Consider the following 22,162-nt stretch of genomic DNA (forward strand, 5'->3'; position numbering starts at 1 on the left):
TCCAACCAGTTTTACTATGTGTGTTCCTTCTTCCTTTTGGATTTTTAGAAGATGAAGGGAAGGGGATGAAACATAACATTAAAAAAAAAAAAAAAGGTTCTTTCATTTTACTTTGTCAGTGAAATTCTTAATTCCTCTACCAAAAGCAAGGATTACGTATGTGTCTCAACCTGAGAAATATGAGTATCTGAAAATTAACATGTATAAAGCTAGTAAAGAGACCTTGAGTGGCCTTTTAAAAAACCTGTATTTTTAAAGGTTGCTTAAAGTTTATACTTCAGCATTTCCGTTAAGCTCATTTCTAAACCTGTATGTGTTCTAAATAAATTCAGGTAATGGTAGATCTGAGAAATGATGTCCTCTTTTAATATCCTTTTCAAAAAAAATGCCCACATAGTAGTCCATGAGTGGAAAGCCATATATCTGTGCCTGATTTTGTCGTACTTTGTTTTTGTCTGTGTCCTTGTGACGTACGACTTTCTAGAGTTTCTCCAACCAGGCCCTGGTGTTTGAAGTACTTTCAAGATACCAAAGGCAGCATCCTCTCTTCTCCGTCCCAAATTGAATAGAAATCATGAAACTGTTACATCCTGTGTGTTACTAAAAAATATCTCCTAACTGAAGTCACTGAGTATTAATCATACACTTTTTTTAATAAGCTAAAACCCACAGAAATGTAGGAAATAAATGTTGATGGAAGCTTAAGAAATGCGAATTTCTCAGTGAGTGATTGGCAGTAGTTATTAGTCTCAAGGAAAAGCTGAATCATAGCTGTGTTTCATTTGTTATTATCCTGCAATGGAACTTCACTGAAATTATACCTTTTTTTCAGTTACTGTTAGTTGACTATTTTCTGACTTGAAAGCTGGTGCTGGCTTGTACCCGCTTTGCAGCAGATTAGTATCTTTTGCATTTAACTTCTTGTTATAAACACCTGTAATTCAACTGAAATAACCCTCTGAAAAATACAGAGGAGGTGGATGGTGGTAATACAGAGTTACAGGGCTTTTCTAAGGGGAGTGTCATTTATTTAGGGACAGTGCAAACAATGCAAAGGCCTAGTGTTCAGGAGGTGACAGGTTCCCAGGACACTAAGCTTTGTGGAGGAAATGATAAATGTGAGAAATGGGATGAGGATGATAGGGGAGAGCTTGATTCTGGTCTCATGGAGTCGAAGAATGAATCTCGCAGATGACAGTGAGCAAAGCGATAGAGGTTGATTAAGCAGAGATGCAGAGAAAGCTCTCAGAAGGGAGAGGGGTCCCAGTAGGGTTGCCCTTGAGGGCTTGTAGGGTCTGTCTTTTATAGGAAACTGTCCAGGGAAGTTGGTAAATTTCTTGTCAATATCAGGTATTTAGAACAAACATGGTGGACTTGTACCTATCATAGCAAAAAAGATGTTTTTGTGAATATCATGAGCCCAAACAGGGGGTTCCCCTTTCTCTGGTTAACATCTCCTCCATAACATTTCTCCACTTCTGGGATCTCTGTGAGCCTGGTCAGGGAGCCATGGGCTTGAGGTTCTTGTGCTGTCTTGGTTTGAGCAGGGACTATTGATAACCCCTTGATGGCATATTTCTGTGATTACTTAGTAGCCAGTAAAAGGAGATATTCTTTAACATCTTAGAGCTGGAGAGCCAGGTTTATTTTTTTGTTTATACTGTCTTACCTCTGTTTTCTTAGGTTGGATAGGAGCCTGACTCTGGGGCTTTCCTTTATCTTTCCTGGCCTAGCCCCGTCTGCCCCTAACTCATTCCTGCATCAAAGAGACACTTGATAGTTTGGCTTTGGGTAAATGTTTGTGGATCTTTATTGACTCCTAAATTAAGTAAAAATCTAAACTTTAGTTATGTCTTGCACTGGCCCCCTGGATACTGTATGTTCCACTAAACTGCTTTCCGCAGGCCCCCAGAATGCTCTGTTCTTCAGGTACATTGTTAACTCCCCCTTCCCTTTGTTTGTTCTGTCTTTAGCATAGAACTTTCCCCTACTGCTTCCATTTGACACAATTCTTCTTGTCCTACAAGGCCCATCTTAAATATCACCTCTTACCTGGATCTCTCTCTTATCTTCTCTACCAGATTTGTCCTTTACCTCTCATTTGGATTCCTAAAATAATTTGTTTATGCCTCTCATGAATATGTGTATTGTCCCTTACCTACTATTTATTTTAATTCCTATCTCATTCCTCCCCTTGAAATACTGTAAAGTTCCTGAAAACAGAAGCAATGTATTTTTCATATTTAAGTACGCAATTAATAAGAACTTAAAGTATGCTCATGTAAGTGAAAATTGCTTAGAGATCCATACATCTGATAGCTCTGGGGATTCCTGCATATTACCCATTTAAAAAAAAATTCACCCGGGGCAGCCCGGTGGCTCAACGGTTTAGCACCACCTTCACCCCAGGGTGTGATCCTGGAAACTCAGGATCAAGTCCCAGGTCGGGCTCCCTGCATGGAGCCTGCTTCTCCCTCTGCCTGTGTCTCTGCCTCTCTCTCTCTCTCTCTTTCTCTCTGTATGTGTCTCATTAATAAATAAATAAAATCTTTAAAAAAGTAATTCACATTCACTTAAGTAAAGTTACTGGTGAAAGACTTAGCCTTGTGCTATTCGGAGTGAAATGACATACTTAAAAAATTGGTCTTGGTTCTCTAGGTTGTTTTAACAGATCATATCTTTCTACTTTTACAAAATATGAAACAGGAGAAATGAGCTAAGAAAGTTCATCTTGGGTTCAAGAACAGGCATTTAGCTGCTTATATGGGGACACACACACACACACACATATATATGCATGTGTGTATACATATATATGTATATATATAAATAAATATAATCATGTATTTAGTCAGTATTCTTAATTCTGAGACATGTAAATGATTTAAGCTTTCATCTATTTCATAAATTTCTATAGCTTTAGATAGGCAATTTTTAAGGCAATAAAAAGAATCTTAAAGATTAACAAATTGGAAAACTAAAATGTAGATCCATGAAGTTTATATATGTAGAGATAAAAAGGTCAATTGCTTTTCTCCTTTCTGTAAATAGTAGGGTGTAAGGACTCTGTTTCTGAAAAATCTTTGTTTCCAGTGACTACTCCTTGTCAGCTCTTGACGTTTTTCTATCGATCCCTGGAAGATAAGTATTTACTGGAAATCTGGAAAAGTATGAGCTAATTTGAGTTAATTAAAAACCAAATTGATGACAAGAACAAGGAATAAAAATATAAACCCTCTGAAAGGTGCATGCAAAGCAAATGAGGACAGAAAAAAATTGATATAAACTTTCAATGTTATTTTTTTATAGGCCTGTTTTTTGTCTCTGGAAATTGCATAATTTCTTCCTTACCTGAATGAGTAGAGCTAATAAAAACACTGTACAGGTGTAGGCCAGGTCAGACGTTGTTTTCCCTCCAGTCTGGTGGAGTATGGGCAGCGTGGACATCTATCTACCCTGCCTCCACCCGTCTGCTTTCCCGTCAATCAGCACCTTGGGAGATGGTGGTATTTGCAGAGACTTGGGGTTAGGCATGTGCACACATAAAGAGAAGCAGAAAAAAAATGGAAATAGAGATGAGAAATATTTTCTTTGGCCATTTTCCTCACCACTTGGTCATTGATACTAGGAAGAAGTCAAATTGCTACTCTGGATTTGGCCATCGTTGGTTCTTACATCACTTAAGGTGTTTTGGCTTCTTTCTCAAGTGTATACTAGTGAAGACATATTTCACTGTTCTTTTTATTATTAGGTGAATATTGCAGCTTACAGAGATCTCAGACTGAAGCCTTAAACTTTAAGACCAGCTAGTTTCCATAATAGGTGCACACAGTGATTAGTTTGATGAAGGTATGCCTTAATTAAGAATTTAGACATTTTAGGGGCTCCTGGGTGGCTCAGTTGGTCGAGCCACTGGCTTTTGGTTTTGGCTCAGATCATGATCTCAGGGTTGTGGGATCGAGCCCCGTGTCAGGCTCTGCACTCAGCAGGGAGTCTGCTGGAAGATTCTCTCCCTTGGCCTCTCCCCCAACTTGCGCACGTGTGTGCATGTGCTTTCTCGTGTACATTCTTTCTCTGTCTCAAATTAAAAAAAAAAAAAACAACAACGAATTCAGGCATTTTGAAACTGGGATACTGATTATTCAGGATCTGAAGATTGTGGCATTTTTGAAGTAGGAGAGTTGTTGAAAGACTGTTCAGAGGTGGCGATGGGTGACAAAACTGGGACAGCAGTGACATGGTTGAGTGATAATCCTAAAGATCAACAAACTGGCTGGGCCAGTGTGGAATGGCAGAGAGTGGTCTGGGCATGAGTCTAGTTAATACTGTCGCATGACCTTGAGCAAATAGCTTAGGTTCTCTGGGTTTCAGTTTCTTTGTGATGGAAGGGAGGTGTACAGGGTTGCTGGGACCCCTGTGTGAAGTGGGGTCCCGAGGACTGCAGCAGCATGGTGAATTTGCGGGGGGGGGCCCACAGTGGAAGACACTGTGGAGTTCAGGATCCCTTTATTTTTCAGCTGCACAAGTGGAGGTTTGTGGGAGAGTAGGTAAAAGAAACAGTAAGAACAGGGATTTGCATAAATGACAACAGCTTTATGTGTGTGGCAAAAGCCAATGGTCTCTGCCATTGGTCCCTGCTGAAACTAGTACACGCTGAAGACAGCAATGTTGGTGCATGAGAGCCAGGCCTGCGGAGGTCAGTTCTGTTCCCTGCAGTCGCCTAGTTAATGCTCCTTGGAGACCCCTGTTCTCCTCTCATGATTGGTTTCTTGAGTTGTTTTTCCTTCCTTGCTTCTGCATACCTTACATTCTACGGTAATAAAGCAACAGCCAACCTGCACTCAACCGGGGGCTTCACCTCAGCACCTGCACTTCTTAGCCATGTCGGATGGTGTAGCCCCCTCTGGCCTCTCTTTGTCCCAAGATCTTGGACTCTGAGTAATCATTTCATCTCTCATCCAAATACACCAGGCAGCAGAGGTTATCCCAGTATCTGGCTTGAGGTAGATTTCCTCATTTCCTTTGCTTGATTTTTGACTAGACACAACACTAATTTTATTAACCAATATTTTATTTTAACCACTATAATGACAGTTGAAGGGTTTATTTTAACCCTTACAGTTGTAGCTTCTGCTAGTCTTGCTCGGTCATGTGAAAAACAGCATTACAATCTCTTCCTCATGTTCTGATTTGTTTTTACAGTCTTCAACTTTCAAAGTTAAGGCCAAGCAGACAGCACCTCGATGTAACTCTGTGGTTCCTGGGGTGCCTTCTCGCCCCATCTCAGCCTACCAGACACTGAACACAGTAGCAAAGTTAGCATCTGCTTATTGCAACCATCACCTAGCCCAGTGACCCTTCTACTTAGTTCCAAAATAAAAAAAAGTCACAGGATCAAAGTAAAGATTTAAAAAAGATGAAGTATTTTATTCTGTTATAAAATCATAAAGTTTCTGGCAGGGAAGTACTGAAAACTAAGTGGCATTTCGTCAGAGCTTTTTATTTTTTATTTTTTTTTATTTTTTTTCATTTTTTAACCCTTTATTTATTATTATTATTTTTAAATAATAAATTTATTTTTTTGTTGGTGTTAAATTTACCAACATACAGAATAACACCCAGTGCTCATCCCGTCATTTGGGGAATATAAATAATAGAGCTTTTTATTTTTAGCTAGCATCCTCCTGCTAGTCTTCTTGGATATACTGGGTATATTGTACAGATACTCAATATAACTGATCCAAGTAGATATTTCATTAAGAACAAGTAGGACCTAATAAACATTGGCATGATGACATATTGCTAAGGTTTCCTGTAGCATCAAATCCTATGGTGTGGGTGTCCCCATCTCACATGAGCCTAAAAGAGTGAGGGTATCATTGTGGATCATCGTTCAAAGGGCACCAGAGGTGGCATCACTGACAGTCCTTCCAGAACTCACGAGTGAAACTGTGGCCCAATTTTAGCTGTGGGTATTGATTTCCTGACTAATTTTGAAATTCACAGTATATACCTCAATGTCATCTGGAGAAGGAAAAAAAGATAAGCTACATCTCCTTTGTGACACCATCTTTACTTTTTCCTTCAGTGTCCTTCATTTTCTATCTTTCCATAGCTTTTGTTTTCCAGACATAAAGTTACCTAGGCTTTCCCATGTGATTCTGACCTACCCCCCCCCCTTGGATTGTTTAATTTCCATTGTGCATCCAATGGTCAGTTGTCAAATTGGAACTGCTACGTTTATGCATAACCCTGTGCATTTATTGCCAACATGCACACTCATTCTTTTTTTATGTTATTTTCAGCCTTTAATGTGTTCTGGGTGGGGAATAGTCCATGTTGCTAATACTTTGTCTTTTTTTTTTTTTTAAATCAGACTTCTTTCATTTTTACTATTTTGTTAAAAAAATCTTTCTAAAATATGTATTTGCCTGTAAACACACACACACACACACACACACACACACACACACACACAATTTAGTCTCTTCTTAGTAGGATCATTTTGTAAACGTCACTCTTCCTCTTGGGCCTTATGGAAGCCTTGGGGAAAATCCATGTATGTGAGGCTGTCTTCTCCTACATGGAATCTCTTCCGTTTGCTGTTGGGTTGATGATTCTTCTGACTTCTTCCTTTCTGTGAGGTCTCACTTCAGCAGTTGATCTTCCTCCAGCAGCCCACTTTTCTCAGCATTTCATTTGCAATTTTGGTCATTGAGTGCAGAATTCTAGTCTAGCAAAAGCCCGATGAATGTGATTGCTACATTGTACAGCCAATAAGAAAGCAGTAGGGTCCAGTCCAAGGGCGATCCCATCTTTCCTATGGATTAAGAGGATTGATAGTGGAGAGTTAATTCAAAACTTGTGTCTCACTATTGCCCCCACATATTTCTGTGGTCAACATTTACCTCTAGTTGATTTCTCTTGGCTTCTAGATTCATAAATGTTTGCATTAGATGTCCTTTCCAGTAAGGTTATGCTTACTTCAGATCTCAAATATTAGGGACTGCCTGGATTTTAAACTTGGCTTTGACAGTGATTAGCAGTGTAATTTTGTGCAAGTTACTTCTCTTTGTTCTGTGGAATGGGAATAACAATAGAAGCCACAGTATGGAGTTGTGAAGTTGGAAAAAGTGAATAAATGTAAAGTGCTGGCCATGGTATCTGGCAAATAACTGCTCATAACCGTTAAAGGTTATTATAATGAAGAGTTTGCGTACAGATTAAATGACAAAAGCTTGTCAGTATACCTGGGTACTCAGTCATTCTTAGTATTACTTCTCTGTTTACTTTTCTTCCTTTTTATTTTTTCAGATTATGTGGCTGCTTTTCAGATATTTGAGGTTTCTATAAGTGTAACAGTTGAATAAATGGTTTCCCTAAAGTATGCTTGCATATATCTTTTATGTCTCCACTACTATTATACTCTGTACACTCTTCTGTATTCAACCAATGTTTTTGAGGCTTCCCATATATCAGACTTGTGCTAAGCTCTTGAGATCCAAAAATGAATGACATTTACTTGCTTTGAATTGGAGGAGTCTTGTAGGGCACACAGACATGTAAAGCATAATGTGCTAGTTGCTATCATCTATAAGTAGGGAGACAGGGAGAACCTTGACTTTCAGAAGTGAGAAAATTCACCTTCTTAGAGCATATATTGTGGGAGCAGAATTTTTGAAGGATAGGTGGAAACTGACCCAGTGAAGTAAGGTGGGGCTTTCCAATAAGCAGATGGAATGGAAAGATTGCATGCAAAATTTTCAGATACGAAGCATCACGTGGACCCTAGTACATCATTATTTTCCAGTTGTTAGAAGCTTGTAATGAAACAGGTGCCAAAATTAAGAATTTTTAGCAGGACTTAATTTTGTCTACAAAATGAATCCATTAAACTAGTACCATCCAGTAACATATAATATGAGCTGATACCCGATTTAGAATTTTCTAGTAGCCACATTAAAGAAATAAAAAGAAATAGTTGAAATTAATTTTAATGATAGTTTATATACCCAATATGTCTAATATTATCATTTTAACATATAATATAAAATTATTAATGATAGAAGTTCTTTTTTGGGGATCCCTGGGTGGCGCAGCGGTTTGGCGCCTGCCTTTGGCCCAGGGCGCGATCCTGGAGACCCGGGATCGAATCCCACATCAGGCTCCCGGTGCATGGAGCCTGCTTCTCCCTCCACCTGTGTCTCTGCCTCTCTCTCTCTCTCTGTGACTATCATAAATAAATAAAAAAATTTAAAAAAAAAAAAAAAGAAGTTCTTTTTTGTACCAAGCCTTCATGATTGGGTGTGCAGTTTATAGTGATATATTTCTAATTCAGTCTCCAAATTTTAAATACAAGGAAAGCCCTGTATTTCAATTTAATAAAATTACAGTTAACAATAGATTGATATACACAAGTTGTTCAAAACATATATAAAAAATTTTTAGTAACTAAGTCACATATATACTTTAAACATAAAATTAATTATATTTCAATGAAATTAATTACAAATTCAGTTCCTAACTCACACGAGTCTATTTCAGGTATTCAGTAGTGAAATATGGCTAATGACTCCTGTCTGAAACAACATGGCATTAAACTATTTCCCCTTAAATAAGTGAATACAATTTCCCCTAATGCAGCTAAATGTTCAACTCACATCTACAGTACTCTAGTAGCTTCATGAAGTAGTTTATTGATAAGAGCAATTTTTCTACCCCTTTTCCTTCTGAAGTTATCATAATAGCCACCCTTTATTGAGGGTCTACTCTTGCTTCCATGCACCTGTATCCAAAGATCAGTTCTTAGTTGTCTTTTTACTTGACCTTTAAGCAGCATGGGATACAGTGATCTCTTCTTTCTCCTGGACATACTCCATTTCCTGGGATTCTTGCCAGCATACTCTCCCAGTGTTCCTTTAACCTAGCTGGTCCTTCTCACTTTCTTTTCCCTTTTATTTCATTGGCCTCTAAGCATTGAAAGGCTTCAGATCTTAGCCTTTGGACCTTTCATCACTCTTTTTTTTTTTTAATCCTTTCCAGTCACATAACTTTAAATATCATCAACATGTCGCTGACTCCTGAATTTGAATCTCTAGACAGAACTTCCTTTGAACTCTACACTCCTACTGCCTAGCGTCATGTTTAATAGACATCTCCAATATAATGTATCTAAAACTGAACTCCTGATTTCCCACCAGCAAGTTCTGCTAGCCTCTCCAGCTTGGGTAATGGTAACTTCATCCTTCCAGTTCCTCTGGACAAGAACCTTGGAGTCATTTTTGCCTCCTCTGTTACAGCCTCTATCAAATCCATCAGCAAATCCTGTTGGCTTTACCTTCTAAAATACGTCTAAAATCTAACCACTCCTCATTATTTGTTTCTGCTACTATCCTGATTGAAATCACCATTATTCTCATCTGGATAATGACAGTAGCCTCCTTACTGTGCTGTGTGTCTCTACTCTTGCTCAGTTCATTGTATTCACGCAGAATTCAGAACATGATACTTTGTATAAACAAATTCCATTGGCTTCCCATGTTGGATTGAAAGCCCAAGTCCCAAGCCTCACAATTCTACTTGCCTCTCGGATCTGATTTCCTCTCCATCCCCTGGGCTTACTGACCTCTGGGCTATTCCTGGAACATGAGCCAAGATCTTATCTCCAGGCCTTTGCCCTCACTTGGCACTTGTTCCCTTGGCCTAGCTGTTTCTTCTTCCATTCTATACAACTTGCTCATCTTTTCAGACCTTTATTCAAGACCTTCACCTTTTCAGGGAAGTCTTTGCTGACCAATAGGCCCACTGCTAGCATAAGTGGAATTTCTGTGCAAATAAAACAAAGGTGCCCACTCTTGAGTCATGCCTCTATATTTCACAGTTGGATAAGAAGACAGGCTCTGGGCTACTGCATCTAAAGGTACCTGGGGCACATTGTCATCTATGGGATTGTCCTCAATAGAGCCAGCTACCTGGAGCCAATTTTGTGCAAAGAAGCAGGCCTTCTTCCTCTGGGTGGTTTCAGCACCCCCAGTCCCTTCTGCTAGGCACCTTTGTATAGTGTTCCAAATGTGCATTGTCATGTTGACCAGTCCTCCTACCTTTCATCTCCCTAACCCCTTTGTGCTATTTTTTTTCCATAGTATCTACCACCATCCAGAAAATGGAAATATGGGGCCCCTTGTTCAAAAACATTAAAAATTTCAAGATGGCAACAGCAGAGAATTAGATCAACCTGAGCTCAGGGCCTTGTGAACTTGCACAGACTCTGTGCCCATGGAGCCGGCACTGCCATCATCTGAGAGACTATATATTTTACTCATTTATTTGGTTTATTGTCTGTTCTTCTCTTACTTGAACATAAGTTCAATGGGGTCTTGGATTTTTCTGTTCCCTTCTCTGTTATATCTGTAGCAGCTAAAAAGATTATTTGTTGAATAAATGAATGTGCTAAGCACTAGGCTATAGGCTTTAAATATATTATCTCTAAAGCCAGTTTTACAGACAGAAAGCCAAGTAAGATAACACTATTAAATCTATTGTCATATGCCTGCGTAGGTGGGGTCAGGTAAGCTGTTCCATTTAGAAAGAAAGAGATACTAAGACTCAGTGACATTTACTAACTGCCCCGAGAGTGAACATCTCAGTGCCAGAGAATTGGTCTTTTTCTCTGGGTCCAACCTCAGGCAACAACTTATTTGTGGCTATTCTGCTTGGAGTGGGTGGAGAGAAAAGTCACGCAAGGAGAGGCAGCCACCAAATGTATTTTGCTGTTTCTCTTCTTTCCCTTGAAAATGCCCTTGATAATAACATTACATACTTTTATGTATCTCTTAAATTATCCCATTTGCTCCACAAAAAAGTCTATGAAAATGAGAGAAATTGTACTTTTCCCTGCTTTATAGATGTGCAATTTGGAATCCAAATTGGCTAAGATTAATCAGCTAGTGAGAAGTAGGTCCCTGCTGGGGTCCCCAGGCTTCTTACTTCTGCTTCTCTTTGTGCTTTGTTCGAGAGTTGATTTTTAAACAAATGATTCTTTTAATTTATTGCACGTTTTTTTTCTTGATAAGTGCTTACCATGGTTCTAAGTAATGAATATATGGAAGAACCCTGTCTTTTTCATAAAGCTGTGATTTTTCAGCCGTGTAAATCCCATAATGAAAGTAAGTATATGTGGAGCACCTGTGTGGCTTGGTGGTTGAGCATCTGCCTTCAGCTCAGGGCGTGATCCCAGGGTCCTGGGATTGAGTCCTGTATCAGGCTCCCACAGGGAGTCTGCTTCTCCCTCTGCCTGTTTCTTTGCCTTTCTCTTTGTGTCTCATGAATAAATAAATAAAATCTATTTAAAAAAAGTAAGTATATGTCAAGACTTAGAGTTTCTGATACATTGGAGTTTAAAATTGGTGTGGCATAGCACATCAGGTACTTGATAAGGTGTTCATAAACTTATAAATAGCTGGACAAATTATTTCATTGATTCAGGGATTAAATGGCAATTGGTCTGGTGGCTTTTGATGAATTAGAGCATGATGAAGTTTTCTGGAGAACTATGATATAGGCAGTTGTTTATGATGAATTTCTATCAATTGAGAAACAGATTGTATTTCTGGGAAAGGTAGCTTGAAATATTTCTTATCATTTCAGTACTTGGGCTTCTTGGCATTCACTATTGAATAATTATTTCTGGATAATGTTGTCAGAAACCAGACATTCTAAAAATAAAACACACTCTCCTAGAGTGAACATTTTTTTTCAGGGTAAGTAGTATTAGTGAAACCTAGGACTTTGCGTATAACAGTTTGCGGTTCTATTTTTTTATCCTGATTCAGTTGATGGTGCTATTCTGTCAGTAATTAGTTATTTCATATACTCATGCCATGTTTAGTTGATGTTTATGAATTCAGCCAAGTGCACTCATTTTTTCATAAATCTTACCTGATCTGAGGCATACAGGTGTTTCTTAGAAATTAAATCTGTTTCCCCCAATGGGCTAAGTATGTAAATAGAATCCCACATTAAATGTGATAAGGCAGTGGTTATCTAAAGAGATCCTTTTGGAAAGTGGAGAATCTTGCAAAAATCAATCTACTTATTTAGATTTTAATCTCGGTGCTTCTCTTATCACTTTCCTGAGTTAGCCATTGGATGCGCAATGTGATAAATATCAAGAGTGATGATGTGGAAGGTTCTCTCCAGAGAAACTCTTGCTCATTTCCAATATTTGAAACACAGTTTTTGAGGTACAGTCAAGCATCTCTGTCAAGTGTCACAAGCAGCATGAAGAAACATCTGGAGAAGTTGAGGACAGTTTATATCCACTCTGAGGCAGTTTTCCCAGGCAAATGAACATCTATCTACTTGGTACATATTTTTGGCCCCAGGGGTTATTTGGTATCATCTCAGAGTTTAGGTTAGCATGATAAGAAGGTACAAGCAGCTTACAATTTTGCTCCTTGTGGAAGTTATTTCAGTTGATGCTTGGACTCATCATTAATTCCTGATGAGACTGTTGCTTTCCTCCAGTACTTAACATTAGTGTCATTAGCCATGGTGAGAGTTAGGCTTTATTCTTCAATTCTGAGTCTCTGAGCTCTTCTGAGCAGGTGTTTTGTGACCTCGGATCACTATCAGCCATTCCTTTTGGGACTTTCTAAGCAGACTAGAGGTGCTGGCCTTCTCCTCTCCCTGATGGGTATGATGCTACTTTAGCCGACCTGCCCATGGGCTTCTGCTTGGGGGGGGGGGGGGATCTAGGGAACAGTATTTATCTGACAGTCTCAGGCAGGGCAGCAGCAACAGGAGTTAGGGTGGTGGGTGTGTATAGAGATACTTGGGCTCCAAGGATCTCTTTTACTTTTAGGTTTGGAGGTAAGTCACATAAACTAGGGAAAACTATTACATTTAGAATACACAATGAAAACGAGCATTGGGCACTTAGCTGTGTGACATTGGAGAAGTTACTTTTCTGAACTACTTAACTTTTCTGAAGTCAGACCAGATGCTAATTTGGCAGAACCCTGATTCAGAGCAAGGGCTGAAATCTCCTTTATCTAGTTTTCTCTATGCTATTTATATCACTTACCAGGGATACTCTTCTGTTAAATAATACCCACACTGTAGGATTTTTATGAGACTTGGAAATACTATGTCCATATGTCAGCACAGTGACTAGCTTATAAAGTATTTAATAATAGGTCATTGTTATTTTTACTCTATCTGCTATATTACAACAACTGCTACTATTATTTTGAATACTTTTGGGCCAATAAATAGGTAATGGTTTATTTTTTATTTTTTTTATTTTTTTGGTAATGTTTTTTTTAAAACCCCAAGTTGAAGTTCTATACCAGGAACTTCATATACACAGTTTTATTTAATCTTCATGACAAGCTAATAAGGTAACTCTTATCTACCCCTTATATAAATGTGGAAAGTGCAGCTCAGACATTTTAAGAATATTTTTGTTAAGAATCTTTCAGAGATTGAACTGGGATTTGAAGTCAGTCTGATCCCAAATTTTATGTTTCTTCTGTGTTGCCATAAAGGATCTGAGATAAATCTAGAAATGAAACAAATTCATGTTAGCATACAAAGATTCCTTCATGAATGAGCATGAGTATCTCCTTTACCTTGACCTCCGTGGGTCTTTTTCACTATGTAGAAATAGTTTGGGGAACTTGGTAAGAAGCTCAGTGGGGCAAACTCAATTTTCTGTTAGTTTCCATGATTGCCTTGAATCGGCTCAGCTGTCATGAGTTCCTTAGTCCCAGCAGACAGCTGCTTATGGCCCAGGGAAGCCTACTAGTAGCTAACATTTGATTTGGTGGCTCCACAATGCAGCAAAAAGTCTACCACACAGACTCATTTCCAACGGCCTCATAAAATATTAAGGAGTCAACTCTGCCAGGAAGAGGAATGATACAGGAAGGTTAACAGCACCACTTGGGTGCAAAAAACCTAGAGCCTATTGAATAGAAAAGGACTGTGGTGGGGGCCTCTTCTGGGGCAGTACAAGACATAGGGTATGCATGCTCTCTCTCCTTTCCTTGCTGTACCACCATCTGCTTTTCACTTTCCACCTCTCTAGCTACACCACTGGGTTGTCACCTGAAAGTTTCTTTTTGAAATTTAAATACAAGTAGCAAAGGAAAATAACATCGTGTCATGTGATTACAGCCCTTTGTCTTTTGCTCCAAAGGACACCATCCGTGATGGAATTCGTGGACTGTGTTTGTGGTGACCCTTCAGAGACCACTCCCCAAATAGGAAAATCTACAAACCATTTCTTCCCTTTGAAATAGAGTCTGGGTGCTTCTTGTTTATGTGCATTAGCAATATATATTATTTCATTACTTTGGATAAGGAAGTTAGTTTTTTGGTACAAAATTAATTTGAAATGAGTCAAGGATTTATAATGTTACTTGATGTAGCTGAGGGGGAAAAAGGGTAGGAGGCAAAGGAGGAAATTTATGCTTAGGTGTTGTAACACTTGCAAGGAATGAAAACATTGGCGAAGCAGGATTCTCTCCAAATACATTTTTGTAGGCAAGCAAGAGCCCCATATACAGAGTTTTGATTATATATAGAAATTTCCTGGCACAAACCTGATATAAAAATTGGTTTGAAAAAAAATCGGTTTGCTATATATTACTTTTTTGTGTTCCAGAAGATTTCCCAAAGAAGATAATTCATCTGATAAAGTTGCCATATAAGCCCACTGTGCATTTAAAACAAAAGACCCTGTAAGATTACAAAATGACAGTGACCACCGGGGACTCATACAGCTCGAGTAAACGGCACCTTCCATACTGGAGATTAAAATAGCTCATTTCTCTTTAGGTTCTGAAACTTCTGGGAAGCAGAGCAGATTCGGGATTTGGTGTGTTGTGTAGAGTTGCGTAAAAGGTGAGCTGTAGCAAAAATTCACCGTGGGCTTGGAGATTCCTCACGTATGGCTTTCATATAATATGCTAATTACAGAAAGGCATTAAAAGGTATCCAATTTCACAGCAGCTGGATACTACTGTGTGCTCACACAGCATAAGGTCAGGCATTGTGCCCTCTTGATTACACTGATTTGAAGTAGAGTGCTACAATATTTGCGTCTCCAATTAAGTATTTTGATGTATCAGGTGAACCAACGTATCTGAGATTTCCAATCTAACGTAGGCCTGCAGCAAGAGGAGTAGTTTTGATGTGCCTGTAGCGGGGATTAATTATGAGTGCTGAAAGACAACACATGAAATGGATCAGTTTCCAGTAATCCTAAAATTGAAAACAAACAAACAAACAAAAAACAACCAACCCACAGTAATATACATTACTCAGATTGCCTTATGAAAAACTGCTTATTTATGATAATGATTAAACTGATGGTAGCAGAGGAATGACAACATGTTGAACAGCCTAATTCCTTTCACTCTTCTGATGTGTAGAAAAAGGAAATAAATGATCTCTCATCTGTCCATCTAGTCATTTATTTTTATCAAACCAACCATCACTTAGCCTGAGTGGGAGACAGATTCTCACTGTATTTATTAAGGTGCTGGCACCGGATCACTTGTGTCATGGAATTCTCCTTAGTATTTAACGTCAAGGCTCTCAAAGGAAGTGCTGCTCCCATGTGGACCATTGTCCCTCGTGGCATCCGACAAATTGAATTACAGACGGTGCCGTGCAAGGGCATCAGTTACCCCCTCTCTCATGCAGAGCACTACAAGGGGGAACTAAAAATTCTGAAGATAGGTTCCATGGTCTTGAGGAACTTAAATCTGGTGAGAAAGTCTTTTGGAGATACCTGCTGGATCTGATATCCTAGTGCTGAGTATATAAATGGTTTGTGCTACTAGATGGAGGCAGGTAGAGAGCATGATGGTCAGGGGCTTTGTACACAGCTTTTCGAATCTTGGGTTTGCTGTGAGCAGCTATGAGGTCTGCACAATAGAGCGGATCATAGTGTTTACCCATAAGGTTGCTGTGAGGAGGAATGTGATAATCCCTGTAAACTATTTAGCATGAAGGATATCACACACTAAGTGCTCAGGGCATGTCTCCTGTTATTATTGAAGTGGCTTCTGAGCATTCAAGGAGTACACAGATGTCAGCTTCTGTGTGTTTCTTCATCTGAACTTAGCTCTTGAGGCAACTCTGGGGAAAAAAGATTTAATCTTGCCAATTTGAGGTTATACAGTCACTCTCATTTAAAATGTAAGTCTAGGGATGCCTGGGTGGCTCAGCGGTTGAGCATCTGCCTTTGGCCCGGGGCGTGATCCTGGGTACTGGGATCGAGTCCCATGTTGGGCTCCCTGCATGGAGCCTGCTTCTCCCTCTGCCTGTCTTTCTGTGTCTCTCATAAATAAATAAAAAAATAAAACAAAATAAAATGTTAGTTTATTTTGGGTGAATTTTCAGATTCAAAGTTCTTCTATTTCTCTTCTCTTTGCCTTCTGCCTAAAGCTGATCCCAAACTCCAAGGGGGCTCTTTGATTGTTTTGGCATCAAGGAAATATCAAGTGATCTGGTTGCTTTTCATTTGCCATCTGCTGCTGTTGTATTGATGTATCTCCAATTTTTTTCTGTGTGGGAAGTGCATGGAGATTGATCTATGTGAGCTTGGTGGACTTCCTCTCATGACCTGGCCCCATCTTGGCTCTTGATACTGAATTGCCCATCCAGTTCTATTGGCCTCTTGACTCTGTAGCCCTTGCAAACTCTACTTAATGAGATTATATTGATCATTATGATTTTCAGTGATTCTAACTCTTCAAGAAGAGTATGTTAGAGATTACGATAACACAAGCTGAATAAAGGCGCTAAGCTTGTGTGAACATAAATAAATCTCTTTGGGGCCAAGATGGCAAATAAGCGATGGAATCTATAAAAACAATTAGTTTGCTTACCAATTACTGTAACTGAAATTTGACCTCAAGTGTTTGTGTCTAAGACATGGGTTCTTTTCACTGTTGCCACCACCACCTCAATTATTTTTTTAAATATATACTTTTCTTACTAAACTTTACTTTCAATTATAAAGGGAGAGCCTATATTCCACCTACAAACAACAGGGCTAAGAACATTTTGTTACTCTGGACATCCTTGATTATATGCTAAGGAGTCCATAGAGAACCACAGGTTCTTTACCATTCTTTCCAAATGCCCTCAGCCTTGCTGTCACGTTCTCCCTTGAGCCCACTTGGACTAGCTTTGTTTGCTCTTCATTTCTTTAAAGTTATTCCCCACAAGACTCCACACTTCTCCCACCTTCTAAATCCCATCAGCTGTGTCTGTCTCCTGTTCTCTCTCCTCCTCTCACTCTTCCTGTCTCCCAAAACTTGTCCTCTGGGCCTTTCAAGGTCCATCATAAGCACAACGCCCATATTCTCATCCTTTGCTCTGGATGGTTTTTTTACCTCCTTGTACAAATAATCACGTGACTCTTCAGAGGATTTTGTTTCTCCTGCAGATGATCTCAAGTGGTGACTTTCCCCCTCCCATAGCCTGCCAAGGCTGGAGATGGGGAAGGTTTTTCCTTGTTATTTGTTGCCACTTTTAGATGGTTCTCCTTTAGTTCTTCCTGAAACACCACAGGGCTGAATCCCATGTTGGCAAACTATTTGATCCTCTGCCTCTCAGGGTTCATATCAACTGATTCTTGAATCATTCTTCCATATTTATTTCTTTTTAAAGAGTATTTGTTTATTCATGGAAGACACACACACACAGAGAGAGAGGCAGAGACACAGGCAGAGGGAGAAGCCCTCTGGGACTCGATCCCAGGACCCTGGGATCATGCCCTGAGCCCAAGGCAGATGCTCAATCACTGAGCCACCTAGGCATCCCTGTTCTTCCACATTTCTTAATAGTTTTAACTCTGGCCACTGTCCATTACTATTCCTGTTTTAATTCATGGCAGTCTTAATATACATAATCCTTCCAACACCTTGACACGTAAGTTTCTTAAACTCCTCTTCTCCTCTAGTCTCGTACTGCTTCCTGCCTCAGCCACCAAATCCCATGGTCATTCTCTGGACTTTGCATTACCAGTAACTATAACCCATACGTAATTTCAATTTCAGCTGTGCTGCCCTCTGACCACCCTCTGTGATCTTTTAATTTAATTCATTTTCCTCTCCTAACATCCTTCTAATATCCTTCATTAATCCTTCAACCCTTTAGGATCTTCAACTGATTAATCCTACCATCTTTCTACCATCCTTCAGTTGCTGCTTTCTTTGAGGAAATCTTCACCTAATTTTGATCTCTCAGTCCACCATACTCACTGCCTTGCAAATATCAATCCAGTTGATTTCTTTTGCTTCTCCATACTTGCTTGGAGAAGCACAACCTTCTTTACATCCAACTGCTCTGCTTCTGTACTATGTAGCTGATTGATCTTAGAATAACACCAGTTGACTGGTATCACTTTAAACCTAAACCATATACCTCAAAAGAGTCTTGAATGCTTCTTGGGAATTGTCATGTCCTTCACTTGTTTTACTCTTCTGCTCTCTGCATGCCTATTTTACTATTTCTTCTCTGTCCTCAAAGCCCAGAACCTCTTCTTATCCTACCTTCCTGCTTCTTCCCATTGAGTGGTGGTGCTCAACCCTATGGGCCTACTAGGATCACCTAGGAGTCTTATAAATTTACTGATGCCTCAGCTCTTGCATTGGACCAGTTAAGTCAGAACTTGTTAGTCGGGGCCTGGGTATTAAAGACTTCTCAGGGGATATTTCTGTTCAGCCAGCATTATGAACCATTGCCACAGAAGTATCCCTGTTCCAACTAAAGCTAATTTTTCCACTTGTTCACCAGCTTCTATTTCCTCTCACCTCCCACGGGCGGAACTTTAGTGATTCCCCCTTTTCTTTGTATCATCAGTTATTCACCTCTCTGATGGATTCTCTATTATTTTTTTAAGTTCTTTTTACTGCACTTCCCTGTCAGTTCTGTTATTTTTATATCCCTTTACAATAAATCTTGTTCTCCTTCCAGCCTCTCTGACAACAAATGTCATCTGACCCATGTGTCACCACTCCTCTAAGGCTGCTCTTTCTGAGATAACCAAAGACTTCCACATTGGCTAATTCTCAGGTTCAATTCTTAGTCCTCATTTTGCTTGTTCTATTAACAGAATCTGACATAGTTAATCACAATTTTTTAAAAGATTGATTTATTTTAGGGTGTGCACATGAATGGGAAGGGCAGAGGGAGATGGAGAGAGAATCTCAAGCAGACTCTTATGCTGAGTACAGAGCCCAGTGTGGGGCTGGATCTCACGACCCTGAGATCAGGACCTGAGCCGAAACCAAGAGTTGGACACTTAACTGACCATCCAGGTGCCTTGGTCACACATTTCCTGATATGATTCTTTATTTGGCTTACAGCATATCATACTCTTGATTTTTCTCCTATCTTATTTTCTCCCTGTCTTCTCTACGGGTTGCTTTTCTTTTCCCTGCTCTTGCCATGTTGGTGAGGCCTTGGGCTCAGTTTAATCCTCTTCTCTTTTCTGTATCCACTTATCCATAGTGATAGTACCTAGATCTATGTCTTTCTGCTAATGGCTCCCAAGCTGATATTTATATCCAGATCTCTGTCCTTAACTCTTCACATATATGCAAGTTGTTTAACTCAGCAATTCCATGGAGAGCTGATACACATCTGATATCTTTTTCTATCTCAGGTAGTGGAAATTCTATCCTTCCATTGCTCATTGCTCAATCCTCAAACCTTAGAGTCATCTTTAAGCCCTCTTTTTCTTATCCCCACATTCAATCTATTGGTACATCTTCTTACTGTACCTTCAGATTCTATCCAGTGTCTGGCCACTTGTCACCACCTCCCCTGTTATCAGCCTGGCCTAAATCACTATCACTTTGACTTGGACTAGTACATAATCTCCAGACTGCCCCCCGCCCCCCGCCTGCTCTCTGCCCTCCCCTGAAGTATATTTTAATCAAGAAGCCTGAGTGATTAATTTCCCACTGAAATTAGAGCTTGTCATTCCTCTGTTCAAACACTCCTATGGCTCTCTTTGCCACTCAGGGTAAAAACCAGTCCCCCTTAATGGTCATTTAATCCCATAATGATTTGGCAACCATTTTCTTTCTGGTGGCTCATACTGTTCCCCCCCTTTTTTAATTTATTTATGAATTAATCACAGAGAGAAAGAGAGAGAGAGAGGCAGAGACACAGGCAGAGAGAGAAGCAGGCTCCATGCACCGGGAGCCCGATGTGGGATTTGATCCCGGGTCTCCATGATCGCGCCCTGGGTCAAAGGCAGGTGCCAAACCGCTGCGCCACCCAGGGATCCCCGTATTGTTTCCCCTTTATCCTATCTTGTTCTTGCTACTCTAGCTTCTAAGCCCACCAGTCTCATTGACTCTTGGCTTTTGCACTGGCATTTCCAGAGGGATTTTTGCCCCAAATATTCACTAGGCTATTCATCTTCTTTAAGCCTATATCCTCTCAATGAGGGCTTCTCTGGCAACTCCTCACTTGCCCTTTTGTTCATAGCATCCTAACCTTACTATCATACTATTCTATTATTTGAGTCTTAAAGTATCCTGTACAGCATATTTACTAACAGTATATTGTCAATTGAAAGAATGTATATTCTTTCACAATTCACAGTCTCATTTAGTGTCTTAAGTTGCTGTTGATTTGTTATATCAGTCATATACTATATTGACACTATAGATATTTAAACTTTAGTGCTTGATAATGCTTTAAGTACTTCAAAAATTGTCTTCGTGATTATTAACTATTTTTAAATTTCACATATGATAATTTCACATTGGTAATGAACTAATGGGACTGAGAAATTTTAGCATGAGTCAACATTAAGAAAGTGAAGTGGAAAATGGAGGATATTATGCTGATAAGCTAGGCCAAAAATGCATTTGCCTGAATGAAGCAATTGAAACAGATCTTACTGTTTTGAGTTGACTGATTAACTATCATTCATTGCCCCACTTCCCCCTTTCCTATTCTCACTACAGATTTAGACTCAGTGATCAAATGAGATAAATGAAGAAATTGCCCGTTATGCAATTACAATTAGAAAACAAATACAATGATCAGAAAGATTGCATTGGGGAGGTAATGGTTGATCTGAATGTTTCACAGATGGAAAATATTTAGCTATTGAGAAAGTCACTTACAAGGCTTTCTAGCAAAAAGTGCAACATGCCAGAAGGCTTGTATGGGAGAGATGGCAGTGAACATGTGGAAGGTAGTATCTGGGCAAGAGGGAAGGGTTGTGTGTGAAAGATACAGTGAGTATTAAATTGACAGGTCTTTTGGTTGGTTCCTCTATGCCCTATTATCCAAAGATATCTTCTGAATTTCAAACAGAGTATCAGAAATAAGGAAGCCAAGAGGGATATGTGGTCTTGATAGTGTAAGTAATTCCTTGAGGGGAAGTGGAAATCAATATGTTGTAATAATGAGAACTAAAATTAATAATTGCTACAAATTACTTAGTGGCCACTCTAGGCAGCATGCTATATGCTTTACACACACTTTCTTATTGACTTCCTGTGACAACCCAAAGAGATTGGAGCTAAGATTCTCATCCCCATTTTGCTAAAGAAAAAACATGGTTGGGATTGGCAAATGGCAGGTGTTACCTCATGTCTTTCTGAACCTAGAGCTCTTAACCATGGCACCACTATTTCCCAGAGAGCCTGCTCTTGCTAAATATAGGGATTCCGCAGCCTCATGTTACACGTACCGAGTTAGAATCTCCAAGGATGGAGCACTAGTCTGCATTTTAAACAAGCATGTTTCAATATGACAGGAGAATCCCTGAACTATCCAATACTGCCTCTCTACACTGCATGTATTCCTAAGATTCATGATGCTCCTGAACAAATTAATGTCCTTTGTTTCTAAAACTTATTCTCTTCCATGGGGCTAGGCTCTGCCTGCTTGCTGGCCAAATTTTGTTTGTTTTGTTCTTTTTTGCATGGCTTCTTGAGCCTTTAGATTCATGTCTGATAGAGGAATTGTGTGACTTCAATAACCTATATCAAGGTAGCAAACATTCTATTAGGGTCCCTAGTAGAGCGTGTCCCCCACCCGCCCCCTGGAGGTAGAATTAGCCTGGCCTGCTCTAACAGGCAGCAGGGAAAAATGCAGTCCCCAAGTACCCACC

The 22,162-nt window shown here is 39.6% G+C and overlaps 1 protein-coding gene across 6 annotated transcripts in view; it reads left to right on the top strand.

Annotated features, from left to right (window-relative positions):
* The window catches only part of TAFA2 (TAFA chemokine like family member 2), a 451,018-nt gene that overhangs the window by 232,639 nt on the left and 196,217 nt on the right, over positions 1 to 22,162 (top strand). The window contains exon 2 of one of the 6 annotated variants that reach the window (XM_041757443.1): positions 14,842 to 14,907. The exons of the other annotated variants lie outside the window; for them this stretch is intronic. The gene's annotated coding sequence lies outside the window, so the exon portion shown is untranslated. The remainder of the gene's footprint in view (positions 1 to 14,841; positions 14,908 to 22,162) is intronic. 6 annotated transcript variants of the gene reach the window in all.

Source organism: Vulpes lagopus, chromosome 5 (assembly GCF_018345385.1).
Source record: "Vulpes lagopus strain Blue_001 chromosome 5, ASM1834538v1, whole genome shotgun sequence".
Lineage (NCBI taxonomy): Eukaryota > Metazoa > Chordata > Mammalia > Carnivora > Canidae > Vulpes > Vulpes lagopus.